Consider the following 16,265-nt stretch of genomic DNA (forward strand, 5'->3'; position numbering starts at 1 on the left):
CATTAAAAAACATGAGTCTATTGAATTCTTATTTGTATGCATAATGTAGGCTGCGTCTTCGTCCATGCATTGGCTTTGCGAAACGTAATACCGGTACCTTTTTGCTTTCAGTTATTTCGTCTTTCTTGTGGAGAAAAGTTGTTGGAAAAATACCAGGCACTGGTAAAGCCTTTACAGAGTGTCATGAAAACAAAAGAGGAATAAAATAAAGATTAAGAAGGCACAAGACGCACAAAACCCATTGCTACAGTAGGAGGAGAGAACAGGCTATCTTTCGACTTTGGCAGACGACGACACAATCCTCTATTTCAGCGCGTGCGCTATCCGAAACGTATTCAGGATTTGACTTTGCGCGGGGCATTGATCATTGACGTGTCTGACCCACTCCCCACTCGGGGGGGGGGGGGGGGGGAGAGGGGGGAATTGGCTGCTGATTTACACGGGAGCACGTGACTCGAACCGACAACGAGCAGTCGATCTTTACCAGATACTCGCATGTGTAAAACAGACTTCAGACTGTATTTCATGTTAATGTACAGGGTAATGACGATGGATAAATGTCGCTTCTTTTGCTACAGTTGCATTATCTAACATCCCCACTTTCGACTCATGTTAGGGACACTATTCAGTGACGAGAATAGAAGGTAGTATTTCAGAGACTACCCTAGACGGTTGTACCTAGCTTTCTAAAGGTTCCGTTATTGAAAAAGGATTTATGTTGCTACACAGCTGTGCATCCGCTCTTGCGTTATGATACAGGCCAAACAGGTGCTGTTTAAGTGTTTCGCAGTTTGCAGGAACGCATACAGAAGAAACAAAGTGGAGGTTCTTGATATACCATGGCGCGTCACTATCAACAGATCGATTTATCGCATCTCCCTTAATGGCTGTCAACTTGCTGTCTGGTTTCCTCGATTCTGCCTAGTCCGAAGAAGTATAAAGTACATGCGCCAAGCCGAAAGGTGAATGTCGATGATACCGCTTCCTCGTTCTGTAACTCACCCTCCGGAACCCACAACGATCCCTCCAGTTACATCTCAAGCGGTTCATCTCCTGGTGCAAACCTATGGCTTCTCAAAATCAACTCTGCCTCAACCCAGGCAATAATTATAGGCCAAAACACACACAGCTTCCGCTCCCACGACTTAATCCTACCATTTACGACCGTGGTACCCAGTTAACTAACTAGCCTCTCCGATACGGTTACGCTTCCCATCCGCATCCTCTACCAACCTATAAAATTCCCAAGCCTACCCTTCCATCTTGAACACCTCCGAATATCCTGCGTTACCTGTGAACTCGACACGACCCAGCACCTAGTTCCCCCGCCCCCCGCCCCCCTCCCCTCCTCACTGATCCTGGTGCTCTGCACTACATTTCCCCAACACTATGCCTCAACATCCTCTACGTCCTCTCCCAAAGAAACTTTAATCGCCTTCCCTTATCCAATCGTGAAATCCGCCTGTCCTAGCAGAGCTGGGAGAACCCTACCACCAACCCCTTGTCAGGGTTCCCTTCCACTCCAATCCTCTCCACCCACTTCGAAAGTCTTGGTTCTCGAACCGCATTCGTCTCCACTCTCCCGTCATCACTCCTCCAAAATCCACCGACAACAAACCCCCTCCTACGCACTATCTTTAAATGCCACGTTCCCTTGATACTCTTATCCCTGGCAGTCTACATCCAGTCATCTGTTCACTCATCTATGCGTCTGTTTTACTCACCCCCATACAGACCTTTCAGTTTTACTGAATGCAGCTGCCTATCTATTTTAATATATTCGTGTGCGACACTCATCTTTATTCATCTGTGTCTATATTTGAATTAATAACCTAATTACCCTATTGTATTTTAACTTACGTGACGATCTCTCTTTTTATTATACAAAACGCTTATTTTTTCACCCGCCATGACCAGCTTTTTTGTTTTTTTTATACCTTTCACTCTCATGGTGCTGAAGAGCGGCAAATTGTATCCGCTGACGACCCACCCCTCCCATATAGGCGAAGTGAACGAAATAACAATAAGGAAAATATAACCGTAAGGTTGGGGAGTGTGACAATGAAGTGAACATGACTAGTTTGCGCCAGCTGCTGAGTAAGCAGTAATCTTGGAGATGATGGTAGTACGAGGAAGGCGTTACTATAGTTCAATTCTTTTATCTTGGCGGCTCGCGCATGCCCGCCCAGACGCGGGAGATTGCTACGTTGCCAGTTGCAAGCACCAAGAGAAGCAGCGCCATAGTATAGTTCGCAAACTTATGTTTGAGGGGGGCGCGGGGGCGCAGTTTATGAAGTGCTTTGACACACTTAGCATTCGATTTCACAAAAACTATTGGGCCCAAAAATTCGATTTTTACACATCTTCTTGACTGATACCTTCCCCCCATAAAGACTTAATTTTGTTTCGATGTTCAACGCAGTTATTGTGCAGCATTAAATGCAGTAAACCATTACATGAAATTTTGAAGAGTTTGCAGAGGTAAAAGTCCACAGAGTATACTTTCCGTATGGTCGCTTTTTGTTGCCACTAGAAATTTCAAAAAATTACATTCAAACGAATAAAATTCATAAGGTAAGATACTGCGATATTGATTTTTAATAAAGGAAATATTAAGCACCGAACAAGATTTGGACTCAGAGCCTTTTGCTTAGCAGCCAAACACCTTACCAATTTTTTTTTTTTTCATTTTGTTCGATATAGTTCGTTGCGTGTGGTCTGGGCGGACGTCACAAGACATCCGTTCAAGTTGATCGTTGAATGCTTGACTCAGGTTTTTTATTACAGAGAGCACACAGGCCTCTGACCGAACACTCTGAGCTACCGTGCCGGCTACCCATTATGCTAACACAGCTCGTCGTTCAGTAGAATTCCTGGAGTACTTCAAACAATCACGCAAAATACCGACAAACACTGTTGGTATGACTATGAGTTACTCTCGTTTCGTCGAAGTGCAATAGGAAATAAACAATTACCGCTGTTCTTTATTGCGAAAAATCGGTTAGTGAGAATTAGGTTCCTTGCTATCGCCTGAATTAGGAGGCTTACTGCTTGTTTGGTTTAATTAATTAATAGAATATGAAGCAGTTGGTATGTATAACGCTTGTTTCAAACTTTCTTTTATAGAAAGTCTGTTATCAAGGCATTGCTTTTGTTCAGTTACTTTATTTTAGACTGAACGTTTCTAAAACTGAAGACACTCGTTCGTGCTCTGCACTGCAGTCGAGCTCTGGTAACGTCGTTCTCTGTTCATTGGCTGGCTGTGTTTTGTGACGTCAGATGCGCAGAACGAACCTAAACTCAGCTGTCATCGTAAATGATGCGCACTTTAGTATCGTCCAAGTTGACAAGCACACGGACAAGCTATCGCAGTGCGGCAGCCTCGTGCAAGAGGAAGAGCTTGGCGTGGCTGTGTCGTGTCCGGGAGGGGGCAGTTTGACGGGGTCAAGTGCTTGCGCCACATTAATCGCAGCAGTGGTCTTCACGTTGTAAGCAATCAGCTGCACTAAACTGGTGACGATCTAGGTTGCCTTGGGCAGTGGCCTGCAATTGTGCTCGAAAGGACAGTGCGCGCATGAGATTTTCATGTATTGTTCGTAGGCAAGAGCTGTTGTTTGAATAATTCTGTAATCATTTTCAGATCACTGTAAGAGATGTTCGAAACATTTCGTACTGACTGTGTGGTCACTTTTAGTCCGAATATCTCGCCTTGGGCAATGGGGCATTTATCTATTAGTGTGCGTCCACGCTCGTACCGTGCAGCGACTTGCCTTGCCCTTAACGTTTGTGATGTCATTTCTCCTTAACTACTTGCCGCACAATGATGTAATATCGTAGATACATTCAGCGGCATTTGTGGACACTGTCTGGGAAATTTATTGCGGATAGAATTAGTAGCAAAGAAGTAATAAATGTACACGTCCAGTTTTTCACGTTCACTGTTTATGAGGCCATATCTCTGAACTATGACTAAGATTTGCAGTTGCATTCAGTGGTATATGTTCATTCTGTCTGCAAAATGTTTCGCAAATATATATAAAAATAATAACGTCAACTGACACGATGGATGGAGGTCACTTGCGCAGTATGTTAATAGGTCTTTTGTGGCCTTAGTGGTATTGTTAAAGCAGTCTGGATTTTGGTTCAAAAAGATCGTTCTACGTACCACAGGGTAATGCAATCATTAGATTGTTAGCTAGACAGATCTGCAGAAATGCAGAAGATGGTAATAATTATCTTATAATTCGTCACCTTGAGATTTATTTCTGTGGAAGTTGTTAACATCTGCTGTCTATTCACTAATTTCTTAACTGGTTAGTTGGATTCGATTCATTCTTACTGAACTAAAACAACAGTTATGCAGAACAATCATGGAATTCCGTCGAAATCTCGGATCTCGTGGGGTCACTCTGTTATATACAACGGTTTCAATAAGAGAGTTTGCTGCTAGTGTTCTGCACATTATTTAAGTAGTAATGTAACTAATTCGAGAGCCCATACATTAAAATAAGGTATAATGACTTCAACTTCACCAGACTTAATTTTTCTGTCAATTTCAGGAATAGTTTCTTGTCTGCAAATGTTCCCCTTTGCAATGCAGATCTACTCGTACAGCTTAGCGAGCAGAGTGATAGCTTACGAGTCAGCGCCGGAGAGAATTCGCGCCGCGATTTAACAACCGTCCATTTAGTAGATACCGTCCAGTCTGGGTGTGGTTTCTAAGTAGGTTTCCACGTTCTATTAGGCGAATGCTACGCTGCTGGCCATTCTCTGCCTCAGAAAATGCGAAACGTAAACAGTTAAAATACGACAACACACTGACAGCAGGTAACACCATTTACAGACAGGTGGCAGACGAGATTTTCTTCCGCTGGGTTAGCTCGCGACAGGAAGGGCACCCGGCGACAAGCCATAAATAAAATAAATTTGCGAAATCGCGGAAACAGCATCGCTGTGCGACGAAATAAATGTTAGAAAAGAGAGAAATTGACTCTACATCACAAGAATATTCAAATCATCTGTAGTTTAAGACGGTGTAATAGAAACTCAGGCCTCAGCTACAATCGGGCAATGAAAAAAATCGAATAGCGACAAGCGAAAATTCGCGCCAAACCGGTATTCGAACTCAGATTTCGCGCTTTACAGCAGCAGCCACCTCAACCACTTCGCCTCTCCGGCTACGTTTTCTGTCCAAAATAAGTTCTCAAAACGTCGGACACTACAAATGTAGCGACCACTGTTAATTTTCCTCCTTGCCCCTAGCTTCATCTAATTCCCGCAGAAATTGGGAAGTAGTGCACATTATTATTAGCCGTCAAGCGCGTATACATGCGTGTGTCGTGTCTGGTATTTCGGACATGTCCGGAAGAACAGAAAGCATACGTGTATGTAATTTAAAGGTGGAAAATTGGTCAGTCTACAGACACTACAGTCGTGTTCTAGAGTATTCCTTCTCATCCATTCCTTGCGTTCGTTTCACAATTTAAGGATATATTGGTATAGTATTAACAATGCCAAGAGGCTAGTAAACGGTCGCTGTTACATTTGTGGTCCTTCAAAATTGGGTCCATTGATACAGAAATTGTTATTTCTGATTTGCAACTTCTGCAATATCAGTCTAATGATCAGCTTGGAATTTTATGCGACGGGTAGTTAAATATTCACTATATATCCAGTAGCAGGAGAGTGCAAATGCGTCGTGATCCGCCAACTAAATTAGTACATTAATCATGAATGTAAATGAAAAGCTAAATATGGAAAGTTTGGCTAATCTCATTGTGTTAATTGGAGTGCTCCATTTTAACAAACTCAGCTGCATGTACTTTAAATTTGATTGAATATCACAATCAATATCATCCCCAGCCCGTTGTAGCGCTGTATTTGCCATTTGTGTTAGCACTCCTCTCCCATCAAGATGACCTCTGGTTCTTTTATCCATTCATGAATTTTAAAAAGTTCATAACAGCCCATAACTGGCATTTATGGCAGGGAGATTGCTCGTCACTTCACAGATTTTTAAAATATCATCGTTAGTACAATCTTCAATTGGAATTTCATGAATATTTGATTACAAGGGCTTGTTTTGTAGTCCGTCACGTCTCTGCACTTAAGTTCTGTTTACATCTGATATTCTTATTGTCATTGGTAAAAAACACCTAATTCCTTATACGTTTTCTGCTTTACGAAATTTAAGTATAAATGAATATTCATACATTGTTTCACTATGTATCTTTGGTTCCTTCAAGATAATTGAAGTTATAAATTCGGTTACTGACTTCTCTATTTAAATATATGAACGACAGAGTTGGTAATTTAATCACAACTGAATCACCTGGGAATGGCCAGCAAAGGGAATTAATATAAAAACTGATATAAATCTAACGTGTGACACGTCTAGGAGGGTGTTATTCTGTGTTTCATCCTATTGGTTCACGCGTCTGCAGTTAGAACATAAGAAGGTATTTTGTGATCACTTTTGCTGGGATATTTGGCAAATATCAACCGAGACTTGTACCTCTGCCAGTACTCTTAACTGAAGCAATGAACATCAGTTTATGCATTCGACACGTAAGGGACTGATGGACACATTATTGCATTCCACTCACAGAAACCACCGGTTTTAGCCCCACGGAGCAGTGAAACATATCAGTAGGTCACAACAGGTAAGGTAAAGTTATGGGGAAAATTGGAAAGGCCCAGCAAGACGTATTGTGTGGAGATCGAGTTCACCTGATAAAACTATCTTTCGTTATGCGTCAAGCATTTGGTGCCCATTATCTCAAAACACTTAACAGTTGTGCGTTACACGCTGTCAGACAGACTCCTGAGATGCCTGAGAGGAGAAGATAAAGTATCAAGTGCGTTTCGAGTTTGAAGAAAGGTTGTTTTAACACTTATTTCAGAATAATATGAGCATACTTTCAATAAAATATAAAATATGCACCACTGTAACAGTTTATCTTCAGAAAGGTGTGGGTACCCGTGCCTACCTGTAAGATTATTGGCGTAACTGTGGTGTCACCGCCAGACACCACACTTGCTAGGTGGTAGCCTTTAAATCGGCCGCGGTCCGTTAGTATACGTCGGACCCGCGTGTCGCGACTGCCAGTGATTGCAGACCGAGCGCCACCACACGGCAGGTCTAGAGAGTCGTCCTAGCACTCGCCTCAGTTGTACAGCCGACTTTGCTAGCGATGCAACCCTGACAAATACGCTCTCATTTGCCGAGACGATAGTTAGCATAGCCTTCAGCTACGTCATTTGCTACGACCTAGCAAGGCGCCATAGCATTTGATATTGAGATTATAAAACATATATAAACAAGAGCGACGTACACCAATTATGGATTAAAGTTAAGTATTACATCAACTACGTACTTTATTTGCTACTATTAATTTCCTTAACTGTTCCAGACCTCGCGCCAGCCTGCGTGAGCTTAAGCGCGTGCCTTTCGGCTTCCTCTCATAGTGACTTGGCTGTCTTGCAAAGTCACTACAGTAGCTATGTACAAATTAAAATAACGAGATAAGAGAAGATGGTCTTTGTGTGTGGCTTAACGTTTCAAAACCTCCGAGCGACTTTGATGACGCAGAGACAAGTAATTGATATAAGAAAGATGGGGCCTCAAATGCCAGGAAATACCCCAGAACTGGACGACAAATGTTGAACATGTGGCGTCACCAGTTGACGTACCTCGCAGCGATTGTGTTTGTCAATCCTAACGCCACCAGCAGGGGGGAGCGCTACACATCGCTCCTCTAGACTACACTGTTATCAAACATCTTTTGTAAACGTGATCTCTTTTAACCGTTAAAGTTACGAAACTGTTATCCTCGTTGTAATCAAGCAAAAGCTGCTCTTATTTTGTGTTTGTTTCATTTTCTCTCTTTGTTTACAGGCTTAGTTTAGTAGAGAACACATAGGTCATTTACTGACGGCGATGCAGTTCGGAAGCTTATACTTATTTACGAGGTGCATTCAAGTTCTAAGGCCTCCGATTTTTTTTCTAATTAACTACTCACCCGAAATCGATGAAACTGGCGTTACTTCTCGACGTAATCGCCCTGCAGACGTACACATTTTTCACAACGCTGACCCAATGATTCCATGGCAGCGGCGAAGGCTTCTTTAGGAGTCTGTTTTGACCACTGGAAAATCGCTGAGGCAACAGCAGCACGGCTGGTGAATGTGCGGCCACGGAGAGTGTCCTTCGTTGTTGGAAAAAGCCAAAAGTCACTAGGAGCCAGGCCAGGTGAGTAGGGAGCATGAGGAACTACTTAAAAGTTGTTATCACGAAGAAACTGTTGCGTAACGTTAGCTCGATGTGCGGGTGTGTTGTCTTGGTGAAACAGCACATGCGCTGCCCTTCCTGGACGTTTTTGTTGCAGTGCAGGAAGGAATTTGTTCTTCGAAACATTTTCGTAGGATGCACCTGTTACCGTAGTGCCCTTTGGAACGCAATGGGTAAGGATTACGCCCTCGCTGTCCAAGAACATGGACACCATCATTTTTTCAACACTGGCGGTTACCCGAAATTTTTTTGGTGGCGGTGAATCTGTGTGCTTCCATTGAGCTGACTGGCGCTTTGTTTCTGGATTGAAAAATGGCATCCACGTCTCATCCATTGTCACAACCGACGAAAAGAAAGTCGCATTCATGCTGTCATTGCGCGTCAACATTGCTTGGCTACATGCCACATGGGCAGCCATGTGGTCATCCGTCAGCATTCGTGGCACCCACCTGGATGACACTTTTCGCATTTTCAGGTCGTCATGCAGGATTGTGTGCACAGAACCCACAGAAATGCCAACTCTGGAGGCGATCTGTTCAACAGTCGTTCGGCTGTCCCCCAAAACAATTCTCTCCACTTTCTTGATCGTCAGACCGGCTTGTGCGAGCCCGAGGTTGTTTCGGTTTGTTGTCACATGATGTTCTGCCTTCATTAAACTGTCGCACCCATGAACGCACTTTCGACACATCCATAACTCCATCACAACCTGTCTCCTTTAACTGTCGATGAATTTCAATTGGTTTCACGCCACGCAAATTTAGAAAACGAATGATTGCACACTGCTCAAGTAAGGAAAACGTCGCCATTTTAAGTATTTAAAACGGTTCTCATTCTCGCCGCTGGCCGTAAAATTCCATCTGCCATACGGTGCTGCCATCTCTGGGACATATTGACAATGAACACGGCCTCATTTTAAAACAATGCGCAGGTTTCTATCTCTCTCCAGTCCGGAGAAAAAAAATCGGAGGCCTTAGAACTTGAATGCACCTTGTACTTGTGATGCAATACGGTGGGTTCTTGTTGTACTGTACTTTTCAATTAAGCAGCAGAGACAGCGGTGTGGTAAATAAAATAATGACTATTGCCTCGGTGTTAATATATAATTCTCTAGCGCAATGCATAAAAGTACTGCCTGCCAGACGACGGAAGACTCGAACCCTCCACGGGCTGAAGTGACGCACATAAGCTCGGAGCCACACTAAGGAGAATACTTAGGTTTGGATGATCAGGAGCGACACACCGGCAGGATCCACCACTGCACGTGAGGCCAAGGTGCGTCTTCTGATGACATCTTCAACATTTATCATCTACGTCGCATCAGGTTTTAGACGTTAATAAGAATCACCTTGTATATGCCCATGTGTTTATGGGTCTATAAGACGTGTAATCGATCTGTCTTTTTTAATAAGCGTGTGAGTTTGCCGTAACCATAAAAACTACTACCTGCTGCAAAAGCAGTACTACGATGTACGTGCTTTCATTAAATTATGTACATGCATGAGTCAAAACATTATGACCACTCGCTCAAAAACAAGATATTATATGACATTGTACGCCCCAATAGGCGAGTGGTCAGCGTGACGTATTGGCGTCCTACGGGCCCAGGATCGATTCCCGGCTGGGTCAGGGATTTTCTCCGCTCAGGGACTGGGTGTTGTGTTGTCTTCGTCATCATTTCATCCGCATCCGGCGCGCAGGTCGCCCAATGTGCCGTCGATTGTCATAAGACCTGCACCAATACGGCCGGACATGCCTCGCCAGGGGCCTCCTGGCCAATGACGCCAGACTGTCATTTCTATTTCCATATTGCAGTGCCTCTGTTATTCAGAGTTACGAAGCGACTTTCTGTTGACATGCATGCATGTCCAATGGGTCAGGCACTGCGGATACTACAGCCGTTTCCACATACATTAATTTTATCCGCAGTTGCGAATATGGACAACCATCAACTGAAGAATGGAATGACGACAATGAAAAACTGTGCCACACCAGGACTCGAACTTGAATTTCCCTGTTATCTGGAGCGGTTGCTATACCACTTTTTTTCTCTCGTTTAATTCAGTATTGTTTGTTCTGTTGTTTCGAGGCGGACGTCCCATGACGCTTGGTCAAGTTCATTGTTGACCCAGTATCTCCTTTTTTTCTTTATTACACAGGGCATCTAACCCTCTGACCGAACACGCTGAGCTACCGTGCCGTCTAATTCAGACTTCCATTTGTCATCAACCATGAGTCTACGACCTGTGTCGTACATCCAGTATGGACATTCCTGTACAGGTGAGACATTGTAGTTGAAAGTTTTGCATGTCCAAAGAAACTTGCATCGCAATTCGGAAAAACACTGGCACTGCAATATCTTATTTATCCGCAGACACCGGGCAAGTGAGTTTGAAGTAAAATGTCTCAACTGTACGGGAATATACATAATGGATGTAATCGTACGAATACAAGTTGTAGACGCATGGTTGATGATATATGGAAGTTTGGATACGGCCGTGAGTCGTGCTCGGATAGCCACATGGTAAGGTGACCGCTTGCGTTAAGAGGCGAAATACGGATTCGATTCCAATCGGTCACAAATTTTCATTGTTGCAATCCCATTCTATAGTTGATGGTTGTCCATAATCGCAATTGCGAATACAGTTAATGCTTAGTAAAAGTTGGTTCACCTACGGAATACAGAAGCAGTCCTACGTAGCTTGGGTTCCACAGGCCTTTGGCAGGCTTCCGGAGGTATCCAGCAGATGTCTATGCACAGATTAAGCAGATCCCGTAAATTAAGGGCAGGTGTTGAGCGTAGCTACTGGCCGTCATCGACTTCCAATAGGTGTATTTGTTTGCCAAGATGTCTAATTTTACTGCCATGCTCCTCAAATCACTGTAGGACGATTCTGGTCTTGCAACACGAGACATCGTCTTGCTGGATGATGGAATTGCCGCCTGTGAATACTTGCACATGTAGGGATTCAGATGGTCTGCCATAATATTCATGTTCCACAGCTGTGATGTTGCCTTCTGTTATCAGCAAGAGTCTCATGGGCATCCGGGTCCATGTCCCCCCACAGCATAATAACTCCTCCACCACCTGTCTACGTCCGTGAGGTAGAATATATTTCGAACAGTCGCCTGGGTGGATGAAGTCGTATCGATCATCTGGGTAACAAGAAAGGCGATTCATCCTATGAGGCAACAATTCTTCATTAGTTCTGGGTCCAATATAGATGATCCAGTTTATCTGAAATTGTAAATGACCATGTCGTTTTGTCAATTGCGCGTTGCAGAGCCCATGTTCAACAACCTGTGCTGAACGGTCTGCTCCGAACCGCTTTTACCAGCACCACCACCGTACCCTGTCGTGAGATCGCCGCATTTCCTGCTTCAGGAAACGGAGAAGCCTCTAACCTCCACCTTCTATGATGGGGCGTGGACGTGCAACACTTTGTCACCAACTCGTCGTTTCACCGTTGTTCACGCTCTTTCATAGATACGACAGTAGCAGCCGATCAGCTTCGCCGATCCCCAGACTTTCATTACAACCTAACCTTCTCCAAGTTGTTAATGTCAGTTAACTCCCCTTCTGCGGGCCTTATCGTAGCTAGAACGATTCGCTATCGAGGCAACGGATCTTCTCAGAATTGCGCATAATCATCCTGCTATTTTTCGAATACGCAACATGTGCATGTTTTTCCTCCTATTCTCTGTTGATTTTTCATTAATGGCCATGAGTCATGAACGTCTTCTTGCTTGTCCAATACAACCTGAGCCTGTAGCAGGTACCTATTGAGCTGTTCTTTTCTTTTTTTTCCAATCCAAAGCGCCTAAATTTTCGTGTTCCAGGACCGCCACGTTTTCTTGTAATAATGCGGGCACATGCTCTAAAATGAGCTCTAGACACGGACATCAGTTATTTCATGCAGTTGAGGTGCTTGATGAAGACAGTGCTCGTTTCCGCGCAATTTGCGGTCTGTATGTACGTTTCGGCGGCTTACACCAGGACAGCAGTGTATTTCAGTACACGGCGGAGCAGCGTCCTGCGTAGTGTGATACCAAGGTGCCTCGGTGAGGTGGAAGATTGTTTCGGCAATTGGTACAACTTGCTGAGCCGGCCGATGTTTTCGTTCCTGATGTCTCGGATGTGTCGCTCCACTCAGACGGCGGTCTAGAGTGACTCGAAGATATCGTTTCGTGTCACCCCGTCGGACAGGGTTGCCCGCGATGTTGAGATGGTTGGCAGCACTGCTGGAATGACATGGCGAGTACCTTGGACCCATAGAATCGAAGACGCCAGTTAACAGTCCAGGTGTTCAAGTTGTCAGAGATGTGCTGCTGTGGAGATGAAGAGTGTTGGCATTTATGCTGCAACTGATAATTGCTGCGTCATCAGCTTATAGTGCGAGACACTCATGGTCGGTCTTAAGTGCGTCAGCGGTGTAAACCCTGTGAACGGTCTGTCCAAGGACCAAGCCCTGTGGCACGCCGGCACAGAAACAACGAACTGTGGATAATTGCCGTATATCCGTCTTTTTATGGATAGTGGAACAGCAGTCGTTTTAATTAATGTGTAGCGACAATAATATCATGAGTTCTGTGTATTATCTTTATTTAATTACAGCAGGTTTCAATGATACAACCCACTATCTTCAGGCCCTTTGCAACAACGGTGACCACACTTACAGTATGCATCATCACCAAGATATGGTTTACGGCGCGTCTGACTGCTGCACATCAAGTCGAGTCTAGTTGGCTACACATGAACTGTGGGTAGTCCGGCTTCAGTTCGAGGATGGAAGGTCCGTCGCCGAGACACGTGCGGCTACGGCAGACATTCGGAACCGTTCCTCATGTCCAGGCAACGTGAAAAAGAGTCCACCAAGTCACACAGTGTCGAACATTCTAGAAACGTCGAAGACCACCGCGTCGGAGTACTCTCCACGCACCAGAGCGTAGAAAGTCTCCTCCACTAATCACCGGTGCTGATGCCCCTCAATCGAATGACCCTTCCGAAACCTCAACTGTTCGTGGGTAGTATCGCCTCGGAACTGACGTGATGCTGTGGCCTCTTGAAGACCTCGGATGCATCTACACTCCTGCAAATTGAAATAAGAACACCGTGAATTCATTGTCCCAGGAAGGGGAAACTTTATTGACACATTCCTGGGGTCAGATACATCACATGATTACACTGACAGAACCACAGGCACATAGACACAGGCAACAGAGCATGCACAATGTCGGCACTAGTACAGTGTATATCCACCTTTCGCAGCAATGCAGGCTGCTATTCTCCCATGGAGGCGATCGTAGAGATGCTGGATGTAGTCCTGTGGAACGGCTTGCCATGCCATTTCCACCTGGCGCCTCAGTTGGGCCAGCGTTCGTGCTGGACGTGCAGACCGCGTGAGACGACGCTTCATCCAGTCCCAAACATGCTCAATGGGGGACAGATCCGGAGATCTTGCTGGCCAGGGTAGTTGACTTACACCTTCTAGAGCACGTTGGGTGGCTCGGGATACATGCGGACGTGCACTGTCCTGTTGGAACAGAAAGTTCCCTTGCCGGTCTAGGAATGGTATAACGATGGGTTCGATGACGGTTTGGATGTACCGTGCACTATTCAGTGTCCCCTCGACGATCACCAGTGGTGTACGACCAGTGTAGGAGATCGCTCCCCACACCATGATGCAGGGAGTTGGCCCTGTGTGCCTCGGTCGTATGCAGTCCTGATTGTGGCGCTCACCTGCACGGCGCCAAACACGCGTACGACCATCATTGGCACCAAGGCAGAAGCGACTCTCATCGCTGAAGACGACACGTCTCCATTCGTCCCTCCATTCACGCCTGTCGCGACACCACTGGAGGCGGGCTGCACGATGTTGGGGCGTGAGCGGAAGACGGCCTAACGGTGTGCGGGACCGTAGCCCAGCTTCATGGAGACGGTTGCGAATGGTCCTCGCCGATACCCCAGGAGCAACAGTGTCCCTAATTTGCTGGGAAGTGGCGGTGCGGTCCCCTACGGCACTGCGTAGGATCCTACGGTCTTGGCGTGCATCCGTGCGTCGCTGCGGTCCGGTCCCAGGTCGACGGGCACGTGCACCTTCCGCCGACCACTGGCCACAACATCGATGTACTGTGGAGACCTCACGCCCCACGTGTTGAGCAATTCGGCGGTACGTCCACCCGGCCTCCCGCATGCCCACTATACGCCCTCGCTCAAAGTCCGTCAACTGCACATACGGTTCACGTCCACGCTGTCGCGGCATGCTACCAGTGTTGAAGACTGCGATGGAGCTCCGTATGCCACGGCAAACTGGCTGACACTGACGGCGGCGGTGCACAAATGCTGCGCAGCTAGCGCCATTCGACGGCAAACACCGCGGTTCCTGGTGTGTCCGCTGTGCCGTGCGTGTGATCATTGCTTGTACAGCCCTCTCGCAGTGTCCGGAGCAAGTATGGTGGGTCTGACACACCGGTGTCAATGTGTTCTTTTTTCCATTTCCAGGAGTGTATAAATCTGCGCAAGTGGCTGATCTTTATCAGTCTTCCCTATGTCCTCTCTCTGCACGTTAACATATAGTAAATGGTCCCGAAAATCTCATTGAATATGCTCAACAGATGAGCGGCGACTGATGCCTTCTACTTCAGTAGGGTAATGGCTCCTAAGGAACGTCCAGCCATCCTGGTGTTGAGGTTGTGGAGTACCGAAGTGATGTCCGTAGGGTAACCCGGGGTAGAACGGGGTACCGGGGCGGAAAGAAGATGTACGTATTTTCGTGTGAAGGAGGTGCTGCCAACGTCGGCTGTAAGTAGAACTAGTTCGGATAGCTACTGTTCAACCATGGCAGCCATGTTTGTTTGGTTTTCGCAAGCGTTGGATCGTGAAGTTTTCGTTGTGCTAAATTTTGCTACTGCCTTGTAACTTCTGGCGAATTGGAAACAAGAAAAGGTATACCTACTTATTTACTATGTGACTATTGTTGGTAGATGCTTAAAATATGTTTAATAATCTTTAGTTTCATGTGGTTAAAAGTTTGTTTTAGTATATTTGTTTAGTGGCCTTAGCTCCATAACCTAAACCATGTACCTGGTGCGGAATGGGGAAGTATCCCTGTCTGCCCCACTACATTTTAACAAAGAGATCGCTTTTATTAGGCTCCTAATCTATTTTGCTTTCGATTTCAGATGGTTCTAGTATATAGGAGAAAAAAATAGGCAGTCATGGTCTACTGAGGCCATGAACGATGCTGTGGAGGCAGTTAATTCTGGCCATTGTGGTTATTTGAAGGCTTCAAACCAATTTGACTTTCCCCAGACTACTGTGGAAAGATACGTTAGAAACAGAAAGGAAAACGCTGACTACAAAATTGATGAAATGGCTGGAAAGTTTAGAAACGCATTTGCAGAAGAACAGGAACTATAGCTCGTTAAGTACTTAAAAAGTATGAAGGCTAGGTTATTCGGCTTAACAATCAAAGACTTCCGTAACCTAGCTTATCAGCTGGCTGTAAGAAATGGCATTGTTCATAGATTTGAAAGTGAAATTGCAGGCGAAGATTGGGCCAACGGATTCCTTGAAAGACATCCTACTTTATCTGTTCGCAAACCCGAAGCAACATCTGGTGGAAGAGCCATGGGTTTTAATAAAGTAGCCGTCGATAGTTTTTTTTCGTTACTAACAAATGAAATCGACAAACACAAACTAATGGCTTCTCAAATATTTAATTGTGATGAAACAGGATTCTCGGTTAACGCGAAAAACCAATCAAAGGGGTTGCAAGGGGAAACGTCAAGTAGGACCGTTAACATCTGCAGAAAGGGGCGAAACTGTAGCCTGCCTCATTTTTATGTCAGCAAGCGGAGCTTAAATGCCTCCAATGCTTATTTTTCCAGGAAAGAATCAGCTGAAATAATTTGGGTTAGGACTGGGAACAGGTCCACAGCAGCAGAGGGATGACCACAGAGTCATCCTTTGTATGGT

This window comes from Schistocerca serialis, chromosome 2, assembly GCF_023864345.2.
Source record: "Schistocerca serialis cubense isolate TAMUIC-IGC-003099 chromosome 2, iqSchSeri2.2, whole genome shotgun sequence".
Taxonomy (NCBI): Eukaryota; Metazoa; Arthropoda; class Insecta; order Orthoptera; family Acrididae; genus Schistocerca; species Schistocerca serialis.